The sequence below is a fragment of the Lygodium microphyllum genome, chromosome 1 (assembly GCF_053477565.2).
Source record: "Lygodium microphyllum isolate KBCC chromosome 1, Lygodium_microphyllum_v1.1.10, whole genome shotgun sequence".
Lineage (NCBI taxonomy): Eukaryota > Viridiplantae > Streptophyta > Polypodiopsida > Schizaeales > Lygodiaceae > Lygodium > Lygodium microphyllum.
In genome coordinates, this window is record NC_141135.1 from 49,479,246 (window position 1) to 49,493,284 (window position 14,039).

Genomic DNA, 14,039 nt, shown 5'->3' on the forward strand with positions numbered 1-14,039 from the left:
AAAATGTGTGGGTGTAAATTAGAGAGGTAAATATATATTTATTTCATTACTTAGTTATTTATCATTAAATAATTTATAATTGGTTGTTTTTTTCAAATGAAACTAATAAAATGTAGTTTCCTCATTCAGTTTTATCCCATGATTATAGGCTTCACTTTAGTAAAGGTAATTGCAATCTTCATATATATAATGTCTCAAGGTTAGTATACATGTTTTCCCTTTTATCATAATGAACAATAAAGGAAAGTAAAGAAAAGTGCATATCTTTCCAAAAGATAGGGGAATGACATCTTCCCCCATAATTACAAAACAATGAAGAGACGTGCCAACTCTTTAACATGTTGCTCGTTTAGCTTATTTATATGTTTTTTCATTTGCTACTTCTATGCTTTTACAAAGTTATAACCTAAGTGTTAACTAAAAAATTTTGTGAAATATGAAAGCCACCACATCTCAAACTTTGATCAAGCAACTTGCTAGTTTTGGGCTTTATGTTCTACAAAGTACTCTTCATCAATAGAACATCTCAAGCTGTACGACAAGTTTCTAACCAAATTTGATTGGCTTCAATAAAAACCTATGAGTATTAATCATCTAATGTATAGTTTTTTTTTTTAAACCGCCACTAAGGATGAGGTTACAATGATATGCATGTTAACCCTCACATGAACAAGGTGGAAAATCTAGAAAATCTAAAGCAGAAGACAAGGCCAAGGCAAAAGTGAAACGGAAGACGAAGGCATGTCAAGAAAAATATGGAAACACAAGAAGTGTAGAAAAATCCTAAATCAAGGAGAGAGGAGCACAAGAAAAAGTGCAAGTCAATACTTTTGTAAAATTGCGCAAGGTGCACCATGATATTTTTTAAGAGCACCGAGCTCTCACCCATGCAAATTGTAAAGGTAGATGGGTAGTAGGAAAGAAACTAGGAAGATAGGAGGACAATGGGAAAAGGGCCTAGTCCGACCATGTAAAAAAATAAGGGGATGACCACCCAAAAGGGATTTAGGGTTTTGTATATAAAGTTGAAAAGTGAATGAGAAGCTCATTCTTGTGTGTGGCCAAAAGTAGCTCTCTTCTTCTTCTTATTCTTGCTTACTTGAATTTGTGCTTGAGAGAGGGAGTGTGAGAGTGTGAGGGTGAGGGACCGTGGTGGAGAATCTCTCCATCTTCTTCTCTCTTCTTTTCTTCTCTTCTCTTGCTCGTAGCAATGGAGCTTGGAGCGTGAAGCTTGAGGATCAAGCTCGGTTGAAGCTTACACTTGGATCGTGGAGCTACCAGAGTGCTTGGGAGAGGAGGCAATACGATTGTTCATGGAGGTAAGCTCACTACACTTGTAAAGAGAGATAGCACATCGGCTATGTGAGAGTGTAGAGATGAGCTCAAGTTCAACCGCCAAGACCAAGCATTTCAAACAAGCACTTATGGCTACCTCTCACATAGCCGATGCACCATTCCTCTCTACAAGTGCTCTACGAGTGTAGTGAGCTTACCTTGATGCCCGATTGAGTTGCTTTCTCTCTCAAGCACTCTGATAGCTCCATGATTCTTGATGCAAGCTCAAGAATCCTCAAACCTCCACCTCCAAGCTCCATCCTCCATAGCCACGCGCGAGATGAGAGAAGAGAAGAGAATAAGAAGAGAGGAGATGGAGGAGGGCTTCACCTCCAAGATCCCTCACCCTCACACACTCGCTCCCTCCCTCACTCACACCTCCTCTCTCAAGCACTCACAAGCAAGCAAGAGAAGAGAAGAGAAGAAAAGTCCACTTTGCCACGCACCAAAGAATGAGCTCTCATTCACTTTTTGAACTTTATATACAAAACCCTCTTTCCCTTGGGTGGTCATCCCCTTTTTACATGGCCGGCCCTAGCCTAGGCCCTTTTCTCCATTGTTCTCCTATCTTCCTAGCTTCCTTCGTATCGCCCATCTACCTTTATAATTTGCACGGGTCAGAGTCTGCGGTGCTCTTATAAATCATGGTGCGCATTGCACTCTTTTACAAAAATATTGACTGATACTTTTTCTTGTGCGCCTCTCCTTAATTTAGGACTTTTTTACACTTCTTATGTTTCTCGATTTTTCTTGGCGTGCCTTCGTCCTCCATTCCGCTTTTGCCTTCTTGGCCTTGTCTTCTACTTTAGATTATTTGGATTTTCCACCTTGTTCGTCTGCCATCTTAGGGTCAACATTACCCCTCTCCTAGTTAAGTGCCAGTCCTATGGCACTTGCTGGGTGGTGAGTCAGATGATGTTGCTGGGGTAGCAAGGTGGCTTTTTGTGTTTGTAAACAAGCCGTGTTGGGGGATGTATTGGAGGGATTTATGGAACTGAAAGGCCCTTGAGTTGGGAATGAACCCTAGTGTTGGAGGTATTTATGGAACTAAAAGGCCATAGAGTTTGGAATGAGCCCTGGTCTTGGAGGGATTCGTGGACTTGGAAGGCCCTTGCATTGGATATGATCCCTGGTGCTAGAGAGATTTATGGACATATTGGGGGGATTTATGGAACTGAAAGGCCCTGGTGTTGGAGGGATTTGTGGACTTGAAAGGCCCTCCATGGCTGCCGTCTTTGACACGGTTCTAAATGAGCTTCTTCATTCACTCTTTGATTGGGGCTGTTGTGTCCGCCCCTTGCTTTTTTCTGCCTGCATGTTGACATGTCGCATAAGATGGTGAGTACATTGCATGGATGATGGGGGTCTCTGGAGTTAGTGGTGGGAGCCTTTGTTTGTACCTCGGAAGAAAAGAATGTGCACTACTTGGGGGTGTGTCTACCTTACTGTGGAGTGCGTGGTGCCGATGCTTGTGGAATTGGGAGATGGGTCTACCTTGGGCAAGCCCGCGGTGGTGTCCCACACTTGAGGGCCCAGTTGGTGCATGAGATGCGGTGCAGGGGGCTTAGGATGACAGGTCTACTAATCGTAGGTGAGTGTTATCTTCGTAGGTGTGTCCTGCCCCCCCTTGATGTGTCCTAAGCGTGAAGGGGGAATTAAAATGAGGCTAGGGAGTTAGGGACGGAGCCGGCTGACCGAGGCCACTGAACGCACCTAACTTGAGAACCCCTAGATGCAGTGACCATGATCGATGTGCAACTTGCGGTGGTTACATGTGTGTTTTTTTTTGCCTTTTTTTTCTTTCTTTATTCTTGTTCTTGTCTCTTTTTTTTTAAATAAATAGTTTCTTGAATTTGGTGAAGTAGTACAAGATAATAGATTCATTTTCTGGGTTCATGGGCATGGGATGGGGAGGCTAGTGACTTTAATGATTTACTAAGGAAGTGCCTACTTAGCATGTACCCTTTTTCACTTATTCTAACGTGAAGAGGTGTGGTGGACAAGAATGGATGGCTACATTTGGTGAATTGGCTACCGTTCATGTCCTTAAGGAGGGCCATGCAAAAGGATGGGAGTAAAGTAGCACACAGCATTAATCGAGTCATGGCGCACCCATCTATTCCTGCATTAATGTCAAAAAAGAGCGGTGAAAGATGGTACTCTACTAGTGCGGGGGGTTGCTTGAGGAGAGTCCTAAGTAATCTAATATAATTACATATTGTTACAAAGGCGGGGTCTAGGCAAGAGGAGAATTCCATGAGGAAATGGGCCATAGAGTCCCATAGATCTTGTTCTGAGAAGACGAGTGCCTCCTCTGGTTTTATGGCATTGACGATGTAGATCTTCAAAAAGTCGTATCGACCATGGATGCTAGGGTCAAAAACTACTCCCACCCTCCGAGGATATGGTAGATAGGTCGGGTCATTCCGTTTGAAGGGTAGAGAGCCACAAAACGACATCCACGTATCCACGTTGCCGTTCCAAAACCTCCTCCTCCACTTAGGTTGGGATTCCTAGCCTTTCACCATGTGGGATACCTCCTAACCTTGTTTTCCTAGTAATCTAGGGATTCCCCCAAGCCATTGGATTTTTCTCTCTTTCAGCGAACCATCTTTCACCAAGCCTTCTTCTCATGGTGATTACTTTTGTTATTGCTTCATTGGATAGTAGTTTTCTCAAGCCCGCTAGATATCGGAAGGTGAAGTCGAAGGGTTGGTGGGGATTTTCCCACTGCTCCCACACCAATAGCTCTGTATTCCAGTTCATGGGTAAGCAGTCCCCTTCTAGTGAGATGGGCAGTTCATGGGTAAGCAGTCCCTTTCTAGTGAGATCCCCCAAAACTTCAGTTTTTGCTTATGTCCTTTGGTTGAATATAGTAGTACTAAGTCACCCTATTTGAAGCTGCGCTGCTTGACATGCTTATCAAACCAGCTTTTTCATCTTTCCTTCTCGCATATGAGTGCATGGATGGCTAGAAGTTGGGTTTCCATTAAGTGTTCAAGCGTTTCATACATGCCCCTTTCCATCCCATCGTTCTTGAAGGGCTATCCTGAGGCTTGGTATGAAGAATTTCAAGGGAAGTATTGCCTCTGTACCATATGTCAATCTAAAGGGGGTCTTACAGCCATGCGGTAGGCCCACAAGGCCGTCGTCATCTTGTTATCCCACTCACTGTGTGAAGCAGAGATGACTTTAGTTAGGACGTTTACTAGGATTTTATTTGTTGATTCGGCTTGACCGTTTGCCTATGGGTAATAAGCAAGGATTTTTTATGGATGATTAGGAAGGAGGACATGAGGTGAGCTATCACTTCATTGATGAAGTGTGTGCCTTGGTTGCCAACTAGTTCGATGGGATAGTCGAATAGTGAGATCACTTGCTCCCATAGGAACTTAGCAATGGTTCGAGTATCATTCTTTCTCGTAGCTTGCTCCTTTGCCCATTTTGTCAGATAATTGGTAGCCACAATGATGTATTTGGCTTGTGAATACTGTGTTGTAGGACTAATGGGACTACAACACCTTATAGGTTGTCACGTCTCCATTGAAATGCCCTCATGCAATTCCGTCGGGTGCCTATGCTAGCATGTCATGCATCTTGTGCTCACACACGCATCTGCGTAGTAACCCATCTTACCCCAGTCTCTTAAGTTGACCAGCTATCAGCTGATAGGGTTGGATTTTCAGGATGAGCCGCTTGAGTCGGGCCTTTTCTATTGATCATTCCACTAGTCCATGTTCAAGCACTTAAACTATGTCATCTACCCAATATGGTGTCATGTCAGCTCTAAATAAATTTTTTTCACTGGCTAAGCGGAATAGATGCGTATCTAGCAGTTCGTCCACAATGCCTTGTCTAGCCGCTTCTCCCGTAGGGATGCGAGACAGATGGTTAACCATGTAATGATGTTTCCCTTTACCCACCATCATGGAGAATTCAAACTCCAGAAGCGGAAGAAGCCCCCTAGCAATGCATCTTATAGCGCATGGTTTGTTAACCAAATACAACAAGACTTGATGGTCAACAGAGAAAGTAAAAGGCGTATCCAGGAGATAATGTTGAAATTTCTTTACGGCAAACACCATGGCCAAGCCCTCTCTCTCCATTGTCAAGTAATTCATTTCAGTCTTAGTGAGTTATCTACTAGCAAAGCTCACTGGATAGTCCAGGTTGTGTTCACCAGGTTGTCACAACACAGCTCCCACGGCGAATTTCGAAGCGTCGATGTGCACATGAAACGTGAGTGTCTAATCTAGGGCTCGTAGTACCGGTGCTCTAGTTAGAGCCTTTTTTAGTTCCTCATACACACACTGGCATTCCTTGGTCCATTCAAATATAATCAACAGCTTGTATAGAGGTCTAGCAATCAATGCATAGTTTAACACAAACCATCGATAATACCCTATATGTCCTAAAAACACTGAACACCCTTGTAATCAATTGGAGGTGGAAGATCGACAATGACCTTGATTTTTGAGAAATCTGTGGCAATGCCATTCTTTGACACCATGTGTGCTAAGATATATCCATGCTTCACCCAGAACTGGCACTTCAAGGGTTTCAATGAGAGGCGATATAGCCGACATCGTTCAAAGACTACTCAGAGCCTGTCTAAGTGTTATTACCAAGTAGAGTGAACACACAAGTCATCCACAAAGACCTCTAACTCCTTTCTCGGCATGTCTTTGAATATTGTACACATCAGTCTCATTGGAAAGTGGTTGGCACGTCAGTCAATCCAAAAGGCATGACTATGTAGGCAAAAACTCCCCATTCAGTGGCAATTGCGGTCTTATATCTATCCTTAGGATGCATTTGCACCTAATTGTATCCAAAGAAACTGTCCAAAAAATTGTAGGCCACTTTGCTAGTCGCTCTCTCGAGCATGTGCTCGTGTACAATAGTGGGTAATTGTCTCTCTTTGTAGCTGTGTTTACCTTCTTACAATTGACATACACTCTAATATTTCCATTCTTCTTTAATACAATAACTATGGGGGAAATCTATTCCGTGTGTTCAATTTCGTAGATGAATCCTACTCTCATTAGCTTGTCAATTTCTTCCTTGACAGCATGGGATATGGTCGTCGATGTTTGACCGGTGTTGCGTCAGGTGTCATGGGTATCTTGTGAGTCACCACACTCGGGTCTACCCCTTTAAGCTCTTCTAGGGACCAAGCAAAGATGTCTATATACTTTTGCAAGAGAGTAATGAGACTTGCTTCATCTTGCTCAACCAAGTCATCGACTATAAAGACAAGTCGTGGGGTCTCTCCCTCCCTGGCTAAATTGACATCTTTGACCTTGGCGAGTCTCTCGATCGCTTCGCTTGCTTGCCCTTGTCGTTTGGCTCCTAGCAAGATCACTACCCTATCTCCCTTTTTGAACTTCGTGAATTGGTTTGGTAGGTCTTGCAGTTTTCACAGTTCTTGCATCCGCGTTTTGTTGCTCAGCATCCATCATTCCTCCCTTACCTATCGGCATCATAGGTGGACGGGTAGATCCCCCTTCGTGCATCTAGTCTTGGGAGGTTGAGGTATTTCAGGGTCACTATCTTAGTTGACTTCCGATTCGGAATCAAACTCTCTGTCTTGGCTAGAAGAGGGGCTCTCTCCTGGTGGTCGTAGCTCAGAAGGTGAGTCCATTCGCAGCAATGGTGTGTCACTTGGTTGGGCTAGGCATGCTTGCTCATAGTCGATTGCACCAGTGTGCTCCAACCAAGTTCGATTGCAGTCCTTGCGTCTGACTCCCTTTTCCACTCTAAGTGCACTCTACTTGCATGGTCTGGGGTCTACTCGTATTTGTTCGATTATGCGTCCCCCAGTGTCATACTCTAGAATATCGATTTCCCTTTCGCTCTCATCACTGAAGGAACAACAGTCCTCATATTTGTCGTCAGAGTTGTCTTTGTCTGGTTGCTTCTCATTCTCCTGGTTTTGACAATTCTATTCTTGTTGGTCGAGGATTAAGGCCCAATTGTATCTCAAGTTTAAATCGTGTATCTTGGACCATCACCATTCAGGATTGTTCAAGAGGTCTTGGAGTATCTTAAGATTCATTTTGCTGGATTACCTACCGACTTGTTGGTCAAGTATCCTAGAATCTCCAAGAGCTCTCGCCTATTGTTTGGGACTCGGAATGCAACATGATTGGGTCTTCCACTTAGGCTCCCAGTCATCATGTAGACTAGCACTGAAGGTGTGACCTTGAGCTTATAAATTTCCTTGATGGCGTGTTCATAATTCTCAGTGTTTGAGAATGGCATATCGATCGTAGCAAGAACATGCATCTAGTCTTGCTCATTCTCAGGGCATGGGATATACTTGGTAAGGGCCCCATAAGATCCCCTAGTCTGTTTTCCATCGCCCTTCAGCATGGTGGAGATGGCCTCTAGGTTGACTTGCGTAGTCTTCCAAGTGCCTGTCTCTACTCCTACAGCCTTTGTTCGATTGCCTAAGAATATGAGACCGTTGTCCCAATCTTCTACGTCTCTTGCATTGCGCATCCAAGGTTGGCCTAGCAGGATGTCATAGTCCACTCCCTTCATGACTATGAAGTCAATCGAGAATTGGATTCCTACAATCTTCACTGGCCAATTTCTCAACACTCCGAATGGTTTCACCTTCATTCCATTAGCCAATGTGACGTCCCCTGTGTCCCTCACTCACTCCTGCCCCTGTGTCCACAATCACTCCGAATGGTCTAAAGTACTGCATGGCTTAGCACACTCACTCCTGCCCCTGTGTCCACAATCCCCTTTCTTGTGACATCCCCTAGAGCTACGATTGGTAGTACCGCATGCATTTCCGTGCCTTTCCAAAAAGCATTGACGTGCAAGGATTTAGGCATGGAATGCAATGTTAGACTCGGTATTTGAGTTTCTGCACCATGCAATTGCAAGTCTGTGGCACTTCCAATCTTGAGGGTGACCTTAGCGTCTAGTCTTTTCTTCCTTCGTCTCCAACTCTTCTTTCCAACTGAGGTTGCGTCAAGGTTGCTAGGCCCTAGCAATGATATGTCGGCCTGCTTCACCTGCGTACGGATCATGACATGAAATGGGATAGGAGCGGCCTCCCTATCAAGTGTCTTGACACCGAACAAACCCAACATAATCGATGGTTCGTTTCCCAAACTGGAGGATGATCTACGCCTATGGCAATTGACAAAGAGATTAGTGATTCCACACTTAGCGCATCTCAAGTCAGCCTTTTCTCTATTTGCTTGCTCCCTCTTAGAGCAACGCGAAGAAATGTGTCATGGATGTGATCGCAACTCCAACACACAATTGGCTCTTGGATTTGTGCTCCTAGGCCTCTACCTCTCCCCCTCCCTAATGCATCACAAGCACTAGTTGCTAGTCCATAAGGATTGCGTTGCCTTTCTCATCGTATGACATATATGGGTTTACATAAGGCTCGTCACTGCTAGGTTTGTCCACATGGTGGACTGGAGTATCACTTGATGGGTGGGTCACATAGGGTCCAAGTGGTCTAGAGATACTTGTAGGATTTATTTTCATCCAAGGGATGGATGGCTTAGCATTATTAGGTGCTGGGAGAGCCAATGGGACTCCCCTTCCAACGAAGTTCAGTGGCTTGTTCGCAAGGTAGGGTTGACCATAAGGCTGCGAATATGGGAGTCTCCGAGGTAATCGATAGTGCATGGTGTCATGGCCGAACCTACCACAATTAGCACGAGGTCGTGACCTAGGGTCTGCACACTCAATCGGCAAGTGGTTTCTGCCACAATGCAGACATTGGACATGTGGGTGTGTTGATCGTCTCATCATCTCCTGTAATTTAGCTATGTCCATCCTAATCTTTGCTAGCTCTTGTCTCGAGTCAATGCCCTTCCCTTTGTCTTACACACTTGGGCATGCTCTCTCACTCAGCGCTGAGGCCCTCTCGGAACCCTTGGTACTGGACTCTTCTTGATTCAAGCCTCTAGAGCTTCTTTTCTTAAGCTGGTCGTCCACTCTAATAGCTTCCTTAAAGACCCTTGCCAGCGTGTCTCGCTGTAGGCTCAAGTTGCCGGTCAACAAGGCTATGTAGAGCTCTTCACTTTCTATACCGCTGATGAATACCGTGAATACCACTCTTTCGGTTGGTCTCTCGCCCATTGGGATTCTCTTGAAGAGGCTCCTCAAATGGGTTAGATAATCTCGAATGTCCTCTTTCTCTCTCTACTTGACGTTCATGAGTCACACCAGCAAGTTATCAGAGTACCTAGGTTCAGAAAATCTCTTAATGAAGAGATTTTTCAAGCCATCGAAATTGGCACGCTTCATGTCATCTAGACTTGTGTACCAAGTTTGACCCTTGTGGCCTAAGTACAGTCGAAAGGCTTGGGAGAGTTGAGTAGGATCAGTGAGGCCGTTGGCCTCGCAAACTTTCTCAAACTGCTCCACAAAGCTGTATGGGTCATCAGTTGCTTGTTGTCCAGCTGCTTTGCTACCACTGGGATTTTTTATTGGCTCTTAGAGCCCTGGTTAACTCCCAACCCTATCAGCAGTGATGTTGCCAATGCTGCAGTGCTTTGTTTTGTAGCCGTGTTATCTAGCAACAGCTTCGTTAGGAGCTCTCGCTCATTGTGAGGTCTCCTAGCACTCTCTCGCTCTCTGACTGATTTTTGTTTTGCTAGGGCTAGCACTCTCTAGATCTCTTGCATTTCTAAGCTCTAGTGTAAGTTTCTAGTTTGTTGATCCTTGTTGCACGTGGCTAGGCCTTGCAGAGCCCTACATGCTAGCTTCCTCTCCTCCTCAGATCTGCTATGATGTCATCTACAGGTCTACCGCAATACTCTAACCGGGTTTGAGCATCGTATTTGCTCACTAACTGCTGGACAACCTTAGGAAAGTCTCCTAGGTCAAGCTCCTCCTTGCTCCTATGGCCTGAGCTACCCTTTTCCATGTCCAAGGCTTCCTATTATGACTAGCCAAGCCACTTTTAACTAGGTTGTCAAGCCAACTCCTAGGACTTGTTGCACTGAATAGGTGATATTGATAACTATTTTCTATTGTTTATTCTAGCCTTCCTCAATATTTACGACCCTCATTTGTAGTACTCCAACTAATCTAATATCGAGAACTCAATAAACTTGCATATTCTCACACTTCGTCTCTATCTCTATACTGGACACTAAAATACTAAACCTAGGAATTTTTTTTTCTAGGAATTAATTTTAGAGCATAGACCCAATAATTCTATCTAATTCCTTTTATTATCAAATCAATTTAACATTCCTCAAACCTATAAACTCTAATTTTCTTTATAAACATTTCCCTTATCCCATATGGTATAACTTAATACCTTGTCAACACTTTTAATTTGCATAAAGTTAGACACACCATATTTTATATTAATAATATTCAAAGTAATAACATCAAATTAATTTTATTTTTCTCTAACCCCAAGAACATTTCATAAAACCTCCAAAACTATATTCTCAGGTTTTCTATAGAAGATCCTAATTTTTGTTAAATTAAAAACATGATTTTTATCAAAAAATACTGTAATTTTCATTAAAAATAACTATTTTGATTTTTAAGACATATTGAAAATCTTCCAAAAATTTTGAAATTTTTTAAGAATACTTTTAGTAGTATATAATTTATAAAAAAATATTATATCTCATAATTGTTCAACCAAATATTTTATGAAAATTTATATATACGCTTTTTAAGCTATTTTAAAGCATTTTTTACTATTTTTTATTTTTAAAATATAAAATAAAACCTACATAAATTCTAACAACTATCCAGAGTTAAAACTGAGGTTCAAATACATTTTATAAAAATTCTAGACCAAAGAAATATTTATGTTAGATCACTTATTTCTGTTAAACAAGTTAAGGCACTTACGTAAAGTACAAGAATCATAATTGTGTCTTTGGAAGCTACATCCTTTGCAATCCAGCCAAGGGGGATCTATCCAGTCATTCCAAATAGAGAGCTCATCATTTCTCTTCTCTTGAGAGATCCATTGGCCAATTGCATTGTTGCCTTAGGAATGGCAACTCTTTTAGATAGATTTTGATTAGTTTGAAGCTTGAAACTATGGCTTCCATGGAGTTAGGGATGACGACTTGTGAAGGAGAAGAGGGTAATTGAATATCTCCATCGTGCTTCCACGGAATCAGGAGCGAACTGAAGCAATTGGAAGGCAATAGACAATTTTCCTACCCTATCACTTTAGATTAGGCAGGACCTATATTGAAGCTCCAATCCCATGTTTAGAGAGGTAAGGCATGGCGATGGTTTTCTACAAGCCATTGGCTTCAACGCTCCTCTCTTGCTCTGCTCCAACTACAATTTCCTTGAAATCTTCCTAGTTTTGATGGCTTGGGAAGCCTCTCATATATATATATATATATATATAATTGTTGGCGCCCCAAGAAGATGATGATGCCCCCTTCTTCATCATGATTCCCTCCTTCTTCAACAAACTCCCTCCTTATCCCTTCTCCAATATATCAGATTCAAGTGTTCTATAGCTAGAAACGAAGAGCACAATGAGAGCTATAGATTTTGAGCACTCAACATTGATACTATGCAATTTTCAATACTCTATTTTACACAAAACAAAATAGTTTTAGTTTTTGGATAATAAGCATTTCATTAGTTTGTGTCGTATTGATGCTTATGAAAAATGTTTGCAATGCTGGGATGATGCATTGATGCTCCAAAAAGGCTTTTGGGTTGACTAGAGCTTGATTAGATTAGTCATTGAAGTATTTATTTCTATAATAATAGTTGGGCAACAAGCACACAATAGTGAGCTTCATGCTTTGAATGCATATTGTGCCTACATCGAATTTCGGGTATGCTTCTAGTCTATGGTGATGTCTAGCATTGATGTATGAGATCGGATATGGTTATGATGTGCTTTGGCACTTAGATTTGAGCTACATTTGATGTACTTGGGCTTTTGTTAGTTGCTTTGAGCTTTTGTGCTTACTCACTTATGGATATTGAAGCCTCATTGGACATTATGCTCCTAGATAGATTTGTGATGTGCTTAGGCTTCATGGATGCTTTGATGCATATGTCTTAAGCTTTGCTTGCTCACTTTGTATTTTAGATTTGCTTCCAATGGAAGACACTTATACTTACTTGGCAAAGCTTGGTTCTTTGAGATAGTGGGACTCTTGGTTCGTGTATATGATCTCTTGTATACTTTTGGATGTAGTTACCTTTGCCCTCGTGGACTAATTTGATTTTGTATGCTTTGGACACCAACACTTGCTTATGTTAGCAATTTGTTAATGATATATGCTTGCATATTGGTTATGTATTGAGTGCCATTGCTCTTTGCTCAGTTAGTTGTGTATTTGACCAATCTCTATAGTTGCTATTGAGATCTTCTATATGCCTGATGTGTATGCTTATGGGGTGTGGGGTTTACTAACACTTTGAGTTTGTGATAGTCTTTGGATTGATGATCTATGCTCAGTCATTCTTAGTTTCATTTTTTGTGTCTTGGTTGATGCTTGGATATCCCTAGCAATGGGAGCTCGCTTTCTTAGCTATTTTCCCATAGTTGGATTGATTGTTAGAGGGATCGATGCAACCTGCACTTCTCATGCATTGACTGTTAGAGGTAGAAATTATGGTAATGGCAATAATAACCATTGTAGAGAGTCATAGCCCAACAAGGGCAAGTCTTAGTCTCATGGGCAATCTCGTACTGCAAGGGAAAAACATGGGATAATTCAAAGTCTAATGATCGTAGCATTGTCACTAGTAAGTACAACGTGAAGATTGAAGAGATAAATGTAGTGCGGTATAAGCCTAATGATGACTATATCTTAGTTGCTTCATCTCTTGATGCTCTCAATTGATTGATGTTGCATCTACTTACTCTCAATGTTGGCGACTTGATTATGGGGCTTCTTTCCATGTTACCCCACATTGGGATTCGTTTCATACCTATTGCAGCATCACGGGTTTTGTGAGACTAGGAAATGGCATTGCATTGGATATCATTGGCATTAGGGATGTTAGATTGCAATTTACTTCATGTAACTCTTTTGTTTTGTATAATGTATGTCATGTATCGGCTTTAACCAAAAGCCTTCTCTTTTGGATAGTTGGATAATACAAGATATCATGTCTGTTTTGGTGATTCTGCATGGAATATTACATGTGGTCTCCTTATATTTGCTCAAGGTGTACTGAGGTTGGTAGCCTCTATCTTTTGTTTGTATCTGGGTCTCTTGACCATGTATTTGTTTATGTGACTGATTTACCACATGTATTTTCATGGCATCATCACCTTACACACGTCTTTGAGTGGAATGGAAGTACTTACTCATTTGTAATATCTTCCACCTCTTGACTACTCGCATTTTGATTCATGTGATCATTATCTTTATGGCTAGTAGACACGTAACACTCATAAAAAGTTTGGCCCTATGCACATGGGTGAGCCTTTGGCTCTTGTGCATTCTGATGTATGTGGTCCCATGCCTTGTTGGTCATTGGGTGGCATGAAATGCTTTGTGATATTTATTAATGATTATTTGTATAAGGTCTGGGCTTACCCTATTAAGCAGAAACTAGATGTTCTAGCTGCATTTCAATGCTTTGTTGGTCATATTGAGAACCAGTTTTGGATGTATGCTAAAATGACTGAGGTTTGACAATGGGGGTGAGTATGTATCCAAGGAATTTGAGAAGTTTTGAGATGAATAGGTATTAAGTGTCAG